Source organism: Malaclemys terrapin, chromosome 3 (genome assembly GCF_027887155.1).
Source record: "Malaclemys terrapin pileata isolate rMalTer1 chromosome 3, rMalTer1.hap1, whole genome shotgun sequence".
In the NCBI taxonomy this organism is placed as follows: Eukaryota; Metazoa; Chordata; order Testudines; family Emydidae; genus Malaclemys; species Malaclemys terrapin.
The window spans coordinates 176,397,088-176,413,282 of NC_071507.1; positions in this window are offsets into that span (position 1 = coordinate 176,397,088).

Below are 16,195 nucleotides of genomic sequence, written 5' to 3' on the forward strand. Positions count from 1 at the left end.
ATTATGGAGTTTTGCTGGACATATTTTTAGGATAACATCTTATTTGTACAATCTGGTTAAAATAAATGGTTAGGGTAATCAGTGCAATGGTTTCAACAGTCAAGTACATTAGCATAATCTCTCATGAAGCACTTATAGTTTATAAATGTATTAATAGCTACAAATTAAAGGAGAAACACGCTTTTAAAGCATCTGCATGATTTTTTTTTTAAATCTGAAAACTCAGACCCTGTCAGCTTCTGCGATATGTACAGACCTGATCTTGCAACCCTTACTCAGCCGAGTAGCCCTTAGCAATGAACACACTCCGATTGTGATCAACGGGACTGTTCATGGGAGTAGCGTTTATTTGCATGGAGAAAAGTTTGCAGAATCAGGGCCTAAGTCTTTTTTTAATTGTTTAATATAAAATCTCAATAAATCATAAAGTCATTTTATTATTTTTTTCAACTGTTTGGTAGATTAAAGCGTTTGCAGTTTCGGAGTACCTTGGTGAGGGATAATATATAAATACAAGTATTATAGACTTGATTGTTCCATTTAGCCTGGCATTGGTGGGATGCACAGCTGCACTTCACCAGAGGGGGCACTCTAATGCAAAGGGGCTGAACAGCTTCCAGGGTACATTGGGGGCGTGCACCACGCTCACTCCTCCTTCTTCCCAACCCCAGCAGTCTATCGGTGGTGAGTGTGTGCAGAGCCATGGCTCCACCTACTTTCATCCCCTCCTTGCCCTCCAGATGGAGCAGTGGTACAGTTTCACTAGTTTCTACTAGTGCTGCAGTTTCAATATGGGTGACTGTGCACCACTGTGTATAGCACAAAACCTCCTGAATACACTGTATTTTATCCCAAATCTGCACTGATACTGCACCTTTCCTGTGAATTAACATAGCACTGGGCCAAATTCACCCCTAGTGTAACTCCAGCCATGTTAATAGAGTTACACCTGTTCATTTAATTTATCTTACTAACCTGCTGGTCAAGCACTGTAATTTGCTAATAAGGAGAATAACAGTGAAAGTCCAAGAGCTCTGACTCAATCCCTTAGTAAAGTCAGTGTTATTTTCACTTCAGTTTAGAGACAACCCAATCACTACTTACATACAGAGGCATTCAAAATACTTCCCCAGTTCTCAGAAAAAAAAATAGTCGAAAGTCTTAAACCATCTGAACTGAAAAAAAGAGGAAACCTCAATGTGAACAGCTATTATTATTTCTTCTCACATTTAGCTGCAGCTTAATGCATGAGCTGTATATATAAAACTAATGCAACACCCACCCAAGCAAAAAATACTTGCATGGGAAATTAAAGGCACGCCTTGTCAGAACTTATCCTCTTTTTTTAAGTCCCCTACATATGCTTTTGTTGCTATGATAAATTAGCCCACTCCATCACAGGTGATTCTGGAATTTTAAATTGTAAGCATCATAGGTCTTACATGGATAATATCTTTACTTTTTCTTATATCCACTGACAGGATGCAAAATCATAAACCATCATAAGCCCACTACAGTAAAAACAAAATACAAGACAATAAAGGGTAAAAGTTTGAAGATACACATAAATGCACCCAGGCTGGCAGTATTAAACGCTGTTCACTTTCAAACACCTGCACATGCATTTCCAATAGTCTGACACCTGCAGATAGTGTTAGAATTTCATCTGCTTTGTACAAGAGGAAATACCAGAAATCTGAGATTTCCCCTGGGGGTTGAAGTTGGTGGGTGGGGTCATTTGGTCTCTTCTGCTTTTGCCCTTCAACTCCTAACTGTTCTCAGCCTTGAAATTGATTCAAATAGTGGACGTAACTAATCTCTGAATCAATCCAAACTTTAAAAATCTTTAAGTGGACACAGGTAGATTTCACCTGATAAAGGGAAACAGAAAATAAGCATTGACATCTTTCAATCATTCATTGGTTAGGCCTAAGCTGGAGTACTGTGTCCAATTTTGGTCACTAATGTATAGAAAGGATGTAGAGAAACTGGAAAGGATCCAGAGGCGAGCGACAAAGATGATCACAGGAATGGAATGCAAGCCATCTGAGCAAAGGCTGAAGGAACTGGGTATGCTTAGTTTGGAAAGGAGGAAAATAAGGGGGGGGATACGATAGTGGTCTTCTGATACTTGAAAGTCTGCCATTAAAGAGATGGAGAAAAGTTGTTCTCTTTGCCACAGAGGGCAGAACAAGAGGCAATGGGTTCAAACTACAGTATAGCAGATTTAGATTAAATCTCAGGAAAAACTTCCTAATTGTAAGAAGAGTAGGACAATGGAACAGACTGCCTTGGGAAGTTGTGGAAGCTTCTTCACAGGAGGTTTTCAAAAGGAGGCTGGATAGCCATCTGTCTTAGATGGTTTAGACATAACAAATCCTGCATCTTGGCAGGGGGATACACTAGATAGCCCTTGTAGTCCCTTCTAACCTTATGATTCTCAGTTAGAATAGTGTGCCACCAGTGTCTGATCCTAGCACTAAATAGCACCAAACTTAAAAACATTTGAGTCTATTCTATTTGAGCAATCACTGAGCAAACATAACTGGGGCTGATAAATTATTTGAATTTGCAGGAATTTTGAAAAAAGGTTTTGGAGTTTCTACAAAATATTCTCAAAATTCAAAACACTTATTAGTCTCAGACACACTTCCACCATGATACTCCAACTAACCCTGGGCCTCCGCTACTTACCATTACTGTCATCTGGAGGGAAGTCTCATTTCTGTTGCATAGAGAGAGAGAGAGAGAGAGAGAGAACATTGCAGTGAATTCAAGGTTCAACAGAATTGTTTTGCCCAGCTATAATCAATTTCCCAAAGGAAAATTAACATCCTCTAATCTAATTTTATGAGAATGTCATTTGACCATACAGTATTCCTGGGCCAGGAAAGCTTCATTTTCTTGCAACATGCCACATCATTGTACATATGATACAAATCAGAACTTGAAACTGCATCTAAATGTCTACAATTAAAACAGATAGCTACTACTACTATTGCTATTTAGTTCCATCAATTTATTGGACTGAGAGTATCATGACAGCCTTATATACTTTTATTTTAAATCTAGAAAGCCCTATATGGTTTGGGTCTGGCTACATTTGAGGCCATCTTTCTTCTTATGTACCTTCCTTGCAGTTCACGGCATATGGTCTGTTGCTAGCAATCGTCGGTTTTGAGCTATGGGGGAGCTGGAGGCAGAGCATTCTCAGTGCAGTGTCCTTACTTTGGGAACCCATATTCCCTGTTGGCCTGTTACCACCTAAAGCCATGATCCCATAGATTTATGCATGTGTTTTAATTTCACACATGTAAGGAATCCCATTGAAGTCAATGGGACTATTCGCATAAATCTGCAGGATTAGAGCCTGGGTTTGCTGACTTTCAGGACAAATTGCAAGCCCTTTCCATGTTCTCAGCCTGTTGAGCCTCTCTCCTGGGTTGGAAGAGGTCTATTTTAATTTAAGTTGGTTTTTCTACCTTTGTTACATTAGTGACTTGGGGAAGATTTTAAACTGTGTAAATGTGCATAGAGATTGTGATGGGTGTGTATTTTAGAAATCCCAAAATAAAATAATGAAATTCAGCCAAATACTTAATTACTAACATGTGCATCTGTTGTCAAACCATACGCTAAATGAGCGGCACTGCTCATTAGTTCTGCTTTCAGTAACTACCAGCATGTGTGTCATCACTACCAAGAGTTTTTGAAGTCTGAATCATCTCCGGAAGGGACTGATTCTGTCACTAGCAGTGCCACTGTTAGCTAGAATGCTGATGGTGTAGCAGGTGTTTCCTCCACTTCTCTAAACCTTGACAGGTTCTGGCGCAGCGTCCATATTCTATGCAGGGTAAAAACAATACATCACCCAGGGCTCACACAGACATGAAACACTGTGCCGATAATTCAGGTACTTGGTACAATTGTTCCTAGTCCTTCTGTTACCTAGGATACCGATTAATTATCTCTCTCTCTAAATTTTGAAGTTATCCAGTCCAATCTCATTTATAGGACTATTCAACAAAACTTTTGCTGTAGTAAAACAGAAAGGGAATTGTGACCTACCCTGGCAAAATGTTCCCATTGTTTCTCTAACCTGCTCCCAACCCAAAAGTATATCTGAAATCTACTTGTGAAGTCATTCAACAAGAAATACTTTTAAATCATTATTGGGCATCTAATGTTCTGAAATGAACTTGGAGAATGAGTATGCTCCATCTGCAGCACCCAAATTAAAGCTCAGAAAATGAGCACAGCTGTGTTAAAAGAGAAATAATGAATTCTAGGTCAAAAGAAAAATTTGTGAAGAAGGAAGGGTTTTTGTTCTCTCCATTGAGCCCCAAATTTGGTTCACACAGTGAAGAACACCTAAGTGTTCCCTAAAAGAGCTGTATAGAGCAATGCTATCCAACCTCTCCAGTCTGGGTACCATGTATACCATTTCCTACAAGTCAAGGGGCCACAATCAGTACTTAGGGCGCATTCTCTGTCCAGTTTGGTTCAGGCAGTGCAAAGGGAGCAAAACAGTCACCCACAAGTTTCCTCAGGGGACTCCCCAGAGGTAGTGGAATCCCCAGGGGGTGTACAGCCAGCATAGCTAGTTTCTATGCCACGCTTTCCTTCCTATCCCTCCCTGCACTGGTGGTTGAAGGGAGTGTTTGGAGCATACTTCACTCTGGTTATTCCCAGCTGGTGTACAGCTCTAGAGAACCAGATTGTTGTCATCTGATGCAAGCTAGGAGCAGCCCAGGAGCTGCTGTAACCCTGTAGAAGGACTGGGGAAGAGAACCAGGGAGCCATAACTGGTTGTTGGTTCTCCTTTTTTCCACCCCATCCTGGGCTGCCCTGCATGGCTGTGTAGGGGAGGGGAGCTAGGTGGTCAGGCACAGCCTGTCAAATTCCAATCTTACTCTTCTACGCCTCCCACAGCTAGGCAGGGAAGTAGGCAATACAGCAGCCAGAACAACACTCTCTGCCTCCCCTGCCATGCAGCAGTTGCCCAGCAGGAGAGCTACTGAGCCACCACAGCAAGGAAGGGACAACCTGTTCTCAGAGAGCTCTTGGCCAGCACAAGGGCTGCCCCTGAGGCTACAGGGGCTATCGTTGAGGAGGGAGTTCCCCTACCTCCTCTGCACAGTAAAGTGGCCCAGCAAACTCCACAGTTTAGAAACTGCAGGCCATGATTCAAGGACACATTTTCAATTAATAATCAAAGACATGTTTTCTAACACAATGGAACCTCTGGGGGCCATACGGTAGAGCCTCAAGAGCCACATTTGACCTCCAGGACCACAAATATTGAGGTTATCTCATCTAGCTCTTTCATATATGGAGTAAGAACATGTTCTAGTGCCCCTCGCTAAGCTATCTCCTTCCTTACATCTGCAGTATGAAATATTGGCTACGTTAAATGACCCTTTTCTGTTTGTTTGATATGTACATAGGTCAACAGCATCAGCATACATCTTGCCAAAATGTACCATCAGACCAAATGCCATAGAAACCTATTCACTGTGTGTCAAAGCTGTCCTTTTACTTCCCCCAATCATGAAAAACCACCAGCAACAAGTAACTATTTCACTGGTGATGTTATCTTTCCCAACTGTCTCATGTGATGACCCCCTTCTTCTTGGATGACATACCACACACTGACTGAACCAGCAACTGCAAAGCTAAAAGCATAAGAGGCTACTGTTTGAGCTAAAGAGCCCAAGGCTCCATAGCTGGAGGCTGTAACAACTCATATTCTTTGGGGATCAGGCAAAGAGAGGGACGGGTGGGTTACACTCTCGTGACCATGTTTAATAGATTCTCTATAGTCTTCTCCTCAACACTACCCACAACCTTTTTGAGTGTCCCTATCTTTTCACAATGGGTCAAATCTTTCTCCTCACTTCCCTTCTCCAATATCCCCCTGAGTCGCTCTTCTCTCTCCACTAGACCATTCTTAGACTTTCCAATTATTTTTGAAAACATTTGTGAAGTTTATCTGAAGCGTGACAAGCTTTTTTGGAAGTGGGGAGAGAAGGAGCAGGAGGAATGACCACTCACGCAGCCAGCTTTGGCAAGCTTGGGCAGCTCTAGCTGAACTTGTAAGACATCTGCCAAGAACAAAGTCTAAATAAGAAGGCCAGAACCATCTTAACATTATTTATATTAATACTTTTGGAATACTCACACGCACACTTAAAACTCCTTTAAAAACCAAGACAAAATAAAGAGACGTGGGTATGAAATTGCATGATCTAAGCCAGTTACACTCAGCACTGTGATAGGTAAGTGGCTAAATCACAGTGAGGATCTCATGCAGTTTATATCCAGTGCCTATGTTTATAGCAGTATTGTCCTCAAAACAAGATCGCAACCATCTCTGGCCTGTGAACAGGAGCATGTGGGACAGGGGCAGGGAGCCTTCTCCATCTTGTTCTCCCCTACATGGGCCAGGTGCAATCAGAGTCTCTGCTTTTGGAGAAAAACGGACTCTTCCCTCTCTGCACCTCAGAGGGAGAATCACCTCAAGGAGGTCAGAATGGGGGAGGGCCCTGCTCCACTCCTATCGCTTCCCTCCCTCACTGTTCTGTTCAGCTGGCCAGCCCCAGAGAAGGAAGCAGTCTGCACATTTTCCCTGCATGCTGAGAAGCAAACTGCAGAGCCGCACCATCCCCAGCACATGCCAGTGACTTAATGCCACTATCGAGCACCATGTGCTCTTAATATTTTCACCTTATGCCCCTTAAACCTGATTCTCATCTGTGGTGATTAAACATTTCCTGTGCATTTGTTGGACCATAGCCTTTAAAACGACACATCCTGAAGAACACTCTGAAAATCAAAGCTGAGTACGTTTTTGACACCCTTCCTTCACTACCCCTTCTCAGAGGTCAAAGGTTGTTCCAGTTCTCTGGGACAGCCTACATGAAATTCCCAAACAGTCTAAACCCCCTGTTTTATAGTAAAATAAGATTTACACAGAATAGAGAAAAACATAATAAATTGATATAATCAATTTAGGTTTGCACACTTTAAAAGGGAATCCAGCTAGGTACCATTTGGGGGAGTTACAGTGCAGATATTCCTAGAGAATGCATTCTTTCTCTTCCCATATTCATTCACGACTGCATATGCTGCCTCAGACAAAGAGCTTTGATTCTGTTCTTTTTTTCTAGACTCATGACCAAGCAGTTGCAGATTAGTTGTTCTACCTGGAGATGTCAAATTGAGGCCGACTTTGTCGGCCTCATATTCTCTTATAATTCCTCTTAATTCTATTCTCTCTTCTTTTATGCCTTTGTAGTCTATGTGGAACACAGGGCTTTCACCACTGCCTTCCATCTTTGCTGGTCTTCTGCTGTAGTCTTCGCTTCTCCCCAGGTCATTTTGATAGCTTTCCGTTTTGTTTCTACTGTGCCTTTCCATGTTATCCCTGGTCTACCTCATCGCCTCTTGCTCTGGGGGTTCTAGTCCAACACCTGTCTTATGTTATTCAGTTCTTTCCTTCATGTACGTCTCAGCCATCTCCATTTTCATTTTGTAATTTCCTATCTTTTCTGTTTCTCTTTTGTCCTCCTCCAGAGTTCTTCATTTGTGATTTTTTTCTGGCCATCTGACATTGAGAATTTGTCTAAGGCAGCTGTTAATGAAAACTTGGAGTTTAGATAGTAAGGTCTTAATAAGTCTCCAAGTTTAGTGCCCCATAGTAAAAGTGATTTTACAATGGTGTTAAATATTCAAATTTAGTTTGGGAGGCAAGATTTCTGTTTCTCGAGATCAGCTTTAGCGTTACAAAGGCATGCCTGGCTTTCACTATTCTGGCTTTAATGTCTTCATCTGCTCCACTTGTTGTGCTTACAATGCTTCCAAGATATGTGAAATATCGGACCTCTGATATGTCTGGCACAGAAAGTGTCCTAAAAGCCTTTGATAGCATGGACAGCGATTTTATGGAGGTTGCTACACCACTATAGAATCCCTCAGAAATTTGTGAACATTGTTTAGAGCTTCTATGAAAATATGACATGCCGAGTAATACATAACAGTGAACTGACTAAGCCATTCAAGGTTACAACTGGCATCAGAAAAGGATGTTTTGATGTTTTTTACTGGTAGAGGAGTGGGTAATGAGAAAGATCACAGAACAACCCAGAGGTATGCAATGGTCTTTCACACAGACATTAGAGGATCTTGACTTTGCAGATGACATCATCTTGCTATCCCATACTATGGAGACATGCAAACCAAAACAAATGCTCTCCAAGCCTATGCACAATTAGTAGGGTTGAAAATCAACACAGAGAAAAACCTGAGAATCAACGCAGAACATGAAATATGAACAACAATTTTATTTCAATTTTATTCTATTCTATATCAAATATAGCTTACTGACAGATTAACACTGATCTGTTACAGATAGCAGGGAAATAGTCTATGCATTTTATCTGGTAGTTAGAATTTCCACCAAAGCTCTAAAGAGTTCAAATCAGATCCTGTCAAAGACTCAAGCCTTTCTCTTGTCCTGAAAGAAATCCTTTCCAGAGGTGTCCCAGGGGCCCTTCTTTCTTGGACCTTTTTTCAATTCCAAAGCAAAAGGTAGTTTGCCTCAGAAGATGTCACACTATAAACGTTGCCTGGAAACTGACTAAGGCCACCTCCAACAAATTATTTTAATGTTCTGTTTTGCATCCACTGAAGCCCATGGGAAACTTCTCATTGACTTCAATGGGAGCAGGACCAGGACCGAGAACTTAAGCCTCAATTCAGGAAAATACTTAAGTGTGTGCATAGTTTTAAGCATGTGCTTAACGTGATGTGCTGAACAGGAATGCCTTTCTTAAAAAATGGACTTGAGGTAAATAACTCTGACTCTCAATATTTCATGTGAATGGGGAATTCTTAAAAACTAAGGACACAGTCTGGCCCTTACTACAAAACTACTTTCTTTTTCTACTCTTTATGCCATATGTCAAACGTTTTCATCATTTTATATTTACTGTAATATTCTGAGTTTTCTTTCTTTTGTAAATAAGATTTGTGCAGAAAAATTGATAAAGTCATTTTATGTCTTAAATTCATTGTTATTAGTTTAACTTGCTGACAAATTACATTCTCATCACTGAGTCAGACTCTAATTTCAGATCATCTTCCCATTTTGTCAAATACACTTGTATATGTAGTGTGACAAAGTTCCTCCTCTATCTTGGTGGGTCCTGCACTTATTGGCAGATTTTCTTGCCTCAGAGATTCACCATGTGGGTAGGGGAACAGCCCAGAGACCTTCCCCTCTGGAAGAACCCCCGGTCCAGGTCAATTGGGAGGTTTGGGGGGAACCCGGGACTGCCCTCTACTCCAGGTTCCAGACCAGGGCCCGGTGGACTGCAGCTGTCTACAGTGCTTCCTATAACAGCTGCATGACAGCTACAACTCCCTGGGCTACCTCCCCATGGCCTCCTCCAAACACCTTCCTTATTCTCACCACAGGACCTTCCTCCTGGTGTCTGATAACGCTTGTGCTCCGCAGTCCTCCAGCAGCACACTCTCAGCTCCTTGCGCCTCTTGCTCCCAGCGCCTCACACTGGCATCACAAACTGAAGTGAGCTCCTTTTAAAACCCAGGTGTCCTGATTAGCCTGCCTTAATTGATTCTAGCAGCTTCTTCTTAATTGGCTCCAGGTGTCCTAATTAGCCTGCCTGCCTTAACTGGTTCTATCAGGTTCCTGATTACTCTAGTGCAGCCCCTACTCTGGTCACTCAGGGAACAGAAAACTACTCATCCAGTGACCAGTATATTTGCCCTCTACCAGACTCCTCATCACTCCAAGCCCTCCAGACTTTTTCATCAGACCCCTGCCCCGTGGACCCAACCGGCCCCCTCCCCGACCCTTCGCCATGAGCTGGCTGCACAATCTGCAGCCGGTTCTGTTCCGGACCGCGCCAAGGAAACATCTATACATGCTCGTGCTCCATGTTCTTCATGTCCTCACCCTCGCGTCCCGCCCCGATACGAAGTGGCGGGACCTTCTGCCACCTCTGGAGGGTGAGGAGCCCCGGTGGGCCAGCCTTTATTCTACTCTGATCCCAAAGCCCACCGGGGACATCAGTTGGCGGCTCCTTCACGGAGCCATGAGCACGGGCGTGTACTTGGCGCGGTTTACCCCTATCCCAGACACCTGCCCCTTCTGCGGCGTGAGGGAGACCCTGGCACATGTTTACCTGGAGTGCACCAGGCTGCAGCCCCTATTCCAGCTCCTCAAGGATATTTTGTTAAGATTTTGGTTGCACTTTTCCCCTCACCTTTTTATTTATGCACTCCCTATCTGTCGCCCCACAAAGTCACGGGACCTCCTGGTCAACCTCGTCCTGGCCCTAGCAAAACTGGCCATCTATAAAACCAGAGTGAGGAGGCTGGCCGATGGAGTCTCCTGTGACTGTGGGGCCTGTTTCTGCTCCTCCGTTCGTTCACGTATCCGGGCAGAGTTCCTCTGGGCGGCGTCCACTGACTCCCTTGACGCCTTCGAGGAGCAGTGGGCGCTGTCCGGGGTTCTCTGCTCGGTGTCCCCGTCTGGTTCCCTTCTTTTGACCCTTTGACCTCACTCCTGTCCCTGTTCTTTTATTAGTTGTCCCCCGTAATTTTTTGGTCTCCAGGTCCTGTGGATCCCCCCTTAGGCTGGGGGGATCCTTTAGCAAAGCCCGCCCACATCCTGGGTTCCAATAGGACCAGACTCCTGTACCCCACTGGTCTGGGTCTGTCACAGTAGTTACCAGAAACCTAGAAACATTCTACATGACACTCCTTAGGTTTGCAAAGCAGAAGAAATTAGTGTTTCCAGAGTAATTCATATAAATTTAATAATCTCTTCCCATCCCACTTTCTGAAATTATATTATTACAGAACAATCATATTGTACATATTTGTAGAAGGCACTTTATAAACAGACACATTCCCTGCTACAAAGATTTTACAGTCTAAGTCTAGGGTGTGAATGTCCCTTGAGCAGCTGGGAAATGAGGGCACACAGAGTCTTGCTATTAATGCACCCATTCACCAGAACCAGGTGCAGTTGTACTCAGAGGAGCACCTGGATTGCTTCCATAGGCACAAGCCACCCCCAAAGGAATGGCAGGTGGTGGGAAGGAAGCCAATCCATGACGCTGTTTCCCCTACACACTGGCTAGCATAGCATGGTAAAGGAGGTTGCAGAGTGTGCATTTTCCCCATGTGCAATGGGGACCTGGGGAAGGTGCCACTTGGACCTTCCCTTTGGGGAGTGCAAATCTGCACTGCTCCTAATGAAGGTCTGCGTATGTCTGGCAATATGTTTCCTTAAATAAGACAAGACAAATAAGCCAAAAGCCAAACGAAGAGTTCAAGAAAGGGAGGGTGAGCAGATTATTAATGGTGAAGAAAAGGGAAGCGGTGGATCAGTGGTAGGGGAACACATGTACTGCAGTTTGCCTAGGACAGCAAAATTCCTAGGACCGGCACTGTTGGTCTAGTAATTTTTACTTACTTGAACATTCCCATTGATGTCCATGTTAATATTCGTGAGTAAGAGCAACTCATCTGAGCGAAGGGACTGTGATTTGTCCATATTCTTTTATTTCCCCAGATATTTCTGCAGATTCATAGTAATCTCTGCAATTTTCACTCATCCTATCCATTGATTTTATTGGCCAGATAATGAAATCAAAGTGTCTATCAGACTGGAGCCCAGTTTCAACTGGAAGAACAGGAAGTGGGAACTAACCCACCCTGATCTGGAACCCAAAGCTGAGATGGTAGGACAGTTTTGCATTTCCAAATAGCAATCTACTATCTCACAAAAGTGCCCCCTCTCTCCCTCACCCATTCTGGCCCTTAAATGGGGCACATATCACCCCCTCCTACTGTACTTAACTATGAGTATGCTGAATACAAGATTACTTCAGTTTTTGGAGTCTGATGATCCAGCAAGAGCAAAATATGGGAAAGATGAAGATCCTGTGTAACAGAAAATCAACTTCTGACTGAGCTAATATTACTTAGCAATTTAGATTTTCAAAGTATTATACAAGCATTCATCAATCTTCACAATACCCTAGTGAAGTAGGTAAGTAAGTACTATTATACCCATTTTACAGGCACAGAATATCAGACACAGTGAGGTTAAGGCACAAATTTTCAAGGGTCCCTAATTTTGGGTGCCTCCATTTTTGGGCAACTACGTTGCTATACCTAAGAGGCACCCAGACTTAGTGGACACTTTTGAAAATGTAGCTCTTAGTGGTTTGCCCAAAGCACTGAGGCACAGATCTTCAGAGGTATTTAGACACCTAACTCCCACTGTTTTCGGGTGGCATTAGGCACCTAAATACCTTTGAGGGTCTGGGCCTGGGATACCACTGTGGTATCAATGCCTAGATAGACAGAAAAGGGAACACAGCAAGTCAGTGACAACTGGGACAAGAAAACTCAGCTCCTGCCTCCCAGCCTAGGACTCAAACCACCGGAAAACACTGCCTTTCTCATCTAGATAGGGTCACAACTGATGTATCCTGAGGGGAGAAAAGAAGATCTTATATTAGATTGAAATCATGCCAGCTGGTCTCTCCACAGAGCACACTGAGCAGGTAAAGTAATAGTGAAGTGTAAACAATGGAAAAAGAAAGTAGCTGTACAAACGCTAGCTAGTACAGGTGGAATATTTGTCTATGGATGCTATCTTCAGATGTCGTTTGCAAACCAGAACTCACACCTGCAGGGACTTTCCTATTAAAAGTAACATATAAAGGGGAAAGGATATTCCATATATAACTTTTAGGTAATAGTCAGCTTTCCTGTTTGGGTACATATCAAATCCCCTTTCAGTGGTTGCTTTAAACCCCCCATTCTGTTATTTTATATTTGCCCTCCATCTTCAGTTACTGCTTGACTCTACTGTCACCTTTTCTGGCCCTGCATAAAGAAAGGGATTGTAACAGAATAAACACAGCCAGTACCTTTCTCCCCAGAGCTGCAGCCTCTGTGGTAGCTGCAGTCTCCTGCCAGCTACAGTCGAGATCATTATGCACTGGTTGCAAACAAACATGAATAAATTAGAACAACATACAGATAAGGCGGGGGAGGGGAAGGGAGGAAGAGAGGTAGAATGGGAAGCCAAGAAAGAAACGTTAATTAGATTCAACTAGATTGATTTGCCCTGTTTGTTCAAAAAAAATTAATTACAAAAAAAATGGTAAATTAAGAATAAAAAGCTCCCCATCAGAGAAGCCAAAAGGTTTTCCACTAGAATCTATTACGAGTATCTGAAAGAGGGGATTGTGTCTAATTAGACATTATTTTATGTCATTCTAATTAAGATGACCTCATATTATAATTAGAGATATGCTAAATTACTTGGAAATAATTAGAATGATTGGATATCCACTATGTCTGCCAGTTTGGAAGCTCATGTGTTCACACTGATTCTGTTCACCTCAATAACTTTTAGTCAGACGCTAGATTGTTAGCATGGATCTGTCCTGAAAATAAGAGCATTTCTCAAAATATCTATCCGGTGTCAAATTATGTCACTTTTTTTTTTTCTGGTTAGTTTTATACCCAGGGAATACAGCACAATACAAGAAAGACATATAGGGTTTCCAGGTAATAAAAGCACCACAACATACGGCAGGTACCCAGGCTATATTATTTGCACTTATTCCCCACCTGGGACACACACAAAACAAACTGATCTTTATTAATTTTTATCTTTACAATGATATGTGCAAACATGCTGTGCTTCTACAAAATGCTGCTGCAAGAATGTGAGTGTAATTCTGATCCAGGTCTTAGTATTTTTTCCTTCAAAAATGCCAGCTCTGCAACTATTATTATATTTTTTATTATCAGTATTTCAGTAGCACCTACAGGCCCCAGTGTAGTAGGCACAGAACAAACACATAGTAAGAGACTGTCCCTGCCACAGAGTTTACAGTTTAAATGCACAAGACAGATGAAGGGTGGGAGGAGACAGGGAGGTGAAATGACTTGGGCAAGGTCATATAGAAGGTCAGTAGCAGAGTAGAAATAAAACTCAGAGATCCAGAGTCCCAAGTCCAGTGTCCTACCCACTGGACCACATTGCCTTGAGTTTCGCTATTGATATGAATAGCTCTCTCTATAAACAGGTAGTATATCACAGCAGCAGCTGTTGCATCACTTTCCAGAATGGCTATTTCTTTACCTCTTACTTGGCTGCTGGAAGTAGCTTGGTTACGAAGCACTGCTTTTAATATTTCATGGCAGTGATTTATCAGTTCATTCTGTGGAGACATTAGCACCCATGAATAATCATGAAATAAAAGGGGATAATTAATATTTAACTGTCAGAGAGATGTACTTTGGGGGGGACAGTCTTTTAGTAAGAGCAGCTGATATTTGTCAGCTGGAGGACAGGACTAATTAGATGCATCAGGCAATGGTGACAGGAAGTTGAAAAACAGCTTTGTCAGCTCTAAAGTGACTTATAGCAAGTGATTAAATATAGGCTGTTTTGTTATATACTCACACACAGGTGTGTTCCTCATTTTCCAAATGTCTCCTGTGCCTTTTGTTCCTGTAATAAAACAGGTGCAAAGCAGTTTTCTTGCTCTCTGATATACTGTAAGTACATTTTAGGGCACAGCAGATACACAGATGTATCTCCTACATCCTTGAGAGCCCAATTCTTCAGGGTGCTGAGTGTCTCCTGAGAAAGGCTAAGCACTCCCACCGACTTCAGCTAAGGGCATTTAGCAAACCTCAGGGTCAGGCCCAGTTCCTAGGGTGGGATGAAGACAGAATCAGAAGGCCTAATTTGTATAGGGTGTAACTTGGTTGATTGCAATTGGATAGTTCATTGATTGCAGTGGAGGGCTTTGCCTCGGAAAGTTTTGATTTAACATAATCTGGAAAAAAAGTCAATCAAATCCCAAACCTTGGTCTGATGAAAGTCAGATGCAATGTGGCAATAACTTTTTTTAATCTCTTGGGCAGCAGAACGGCAAGCTTCAACTTCATACCTCCTAATGGGATCTGCAAGTTCATGGACTGAAACTGAGATAGGCCCTCTGGGGAACAATTTATCCCAATTATAGACAGAGGCTAACATGCTTCAAGATACGCAACAACTGGAAGGAAAGAGCAGGTTAAGGTGAGAAAATGGAGTGGCGGTTGTAGCTACAATAAGTTGTAACTGACTTAATAAGATCATTGCCTGAACAGTGAATAAACCATGCTTATTGGTGAGGCCTCATCTGGAGTACTGTGTCCAGTTTTGGGCCCCACACTACAAGAAGGATGTGGAAAAATTGGAAAGAGTCCAGCGGAGGGCAACAAAAATGATTAGGGGTCTGGAGCACATGACTTATGAGGAGAGGCTTAGGGAACTGGGATTGTTTAGTCTCCAGAAGAGAAGAATGAGGGGGGATTTGATAGCAGCCTTCAACTACCTGAAGGGGGGTTCCAAAGAGGATGGAGATTGGCTGTTCTCAGTGGTGGCAGATGATAGAACAAGGAGCAATGGTCTCAAGTTGCAGTGGGGGAGGTCTAGGTTGGATATTAGGAAACACTATTTCACTAGGAGGGTGGTGAAGCACTGGAATGAGTTACCTAGGGAGGTGGTGGAGTCTCCTTCCTTGGAGATTTTTAAGGCCCGGCTTGACAAAGACCTGGCTGGGATGATTTAGTTGGGAATTGGTCCTGCTTTGAGCAGGGGGTTGGACTAGATGACCTCCTGAGGTCTCTTCCAACCCTGATATTCTATGATTCTATGATTATGGAGAGTAGGCAAAACAGAAGCATAGTTCTAATCTAAGCCACCAGGTAAACTGCAATCATGAAGAACACTAAATAACTTAATTAAGAAACCAGAAAGTTTAATCTCAACTCTGATCATTTGAATTGAACAGTTCAGACCATAAAAATGTTTCAAATGAACTGTAGTTATTTGTTGGGAGTAATCTGTTCAACATAAGTATTTGCGCTTTCACAAGGAAAAAACAATATTTCTCTCTGTCCATAACAAAATCACACCCATACATATAATTTGGCACCAGAAAAATATTGAAAGTGCTACAAAAGCACCTGTAATAAATGTTTTATATTTATAGTCCTGGTATGATTTGTTTCTTTCAAAAAATGATGTCTACATACAGCATGCATTGTTCATCCTTGTTACTCAGATGCAAGAATGAAAGAT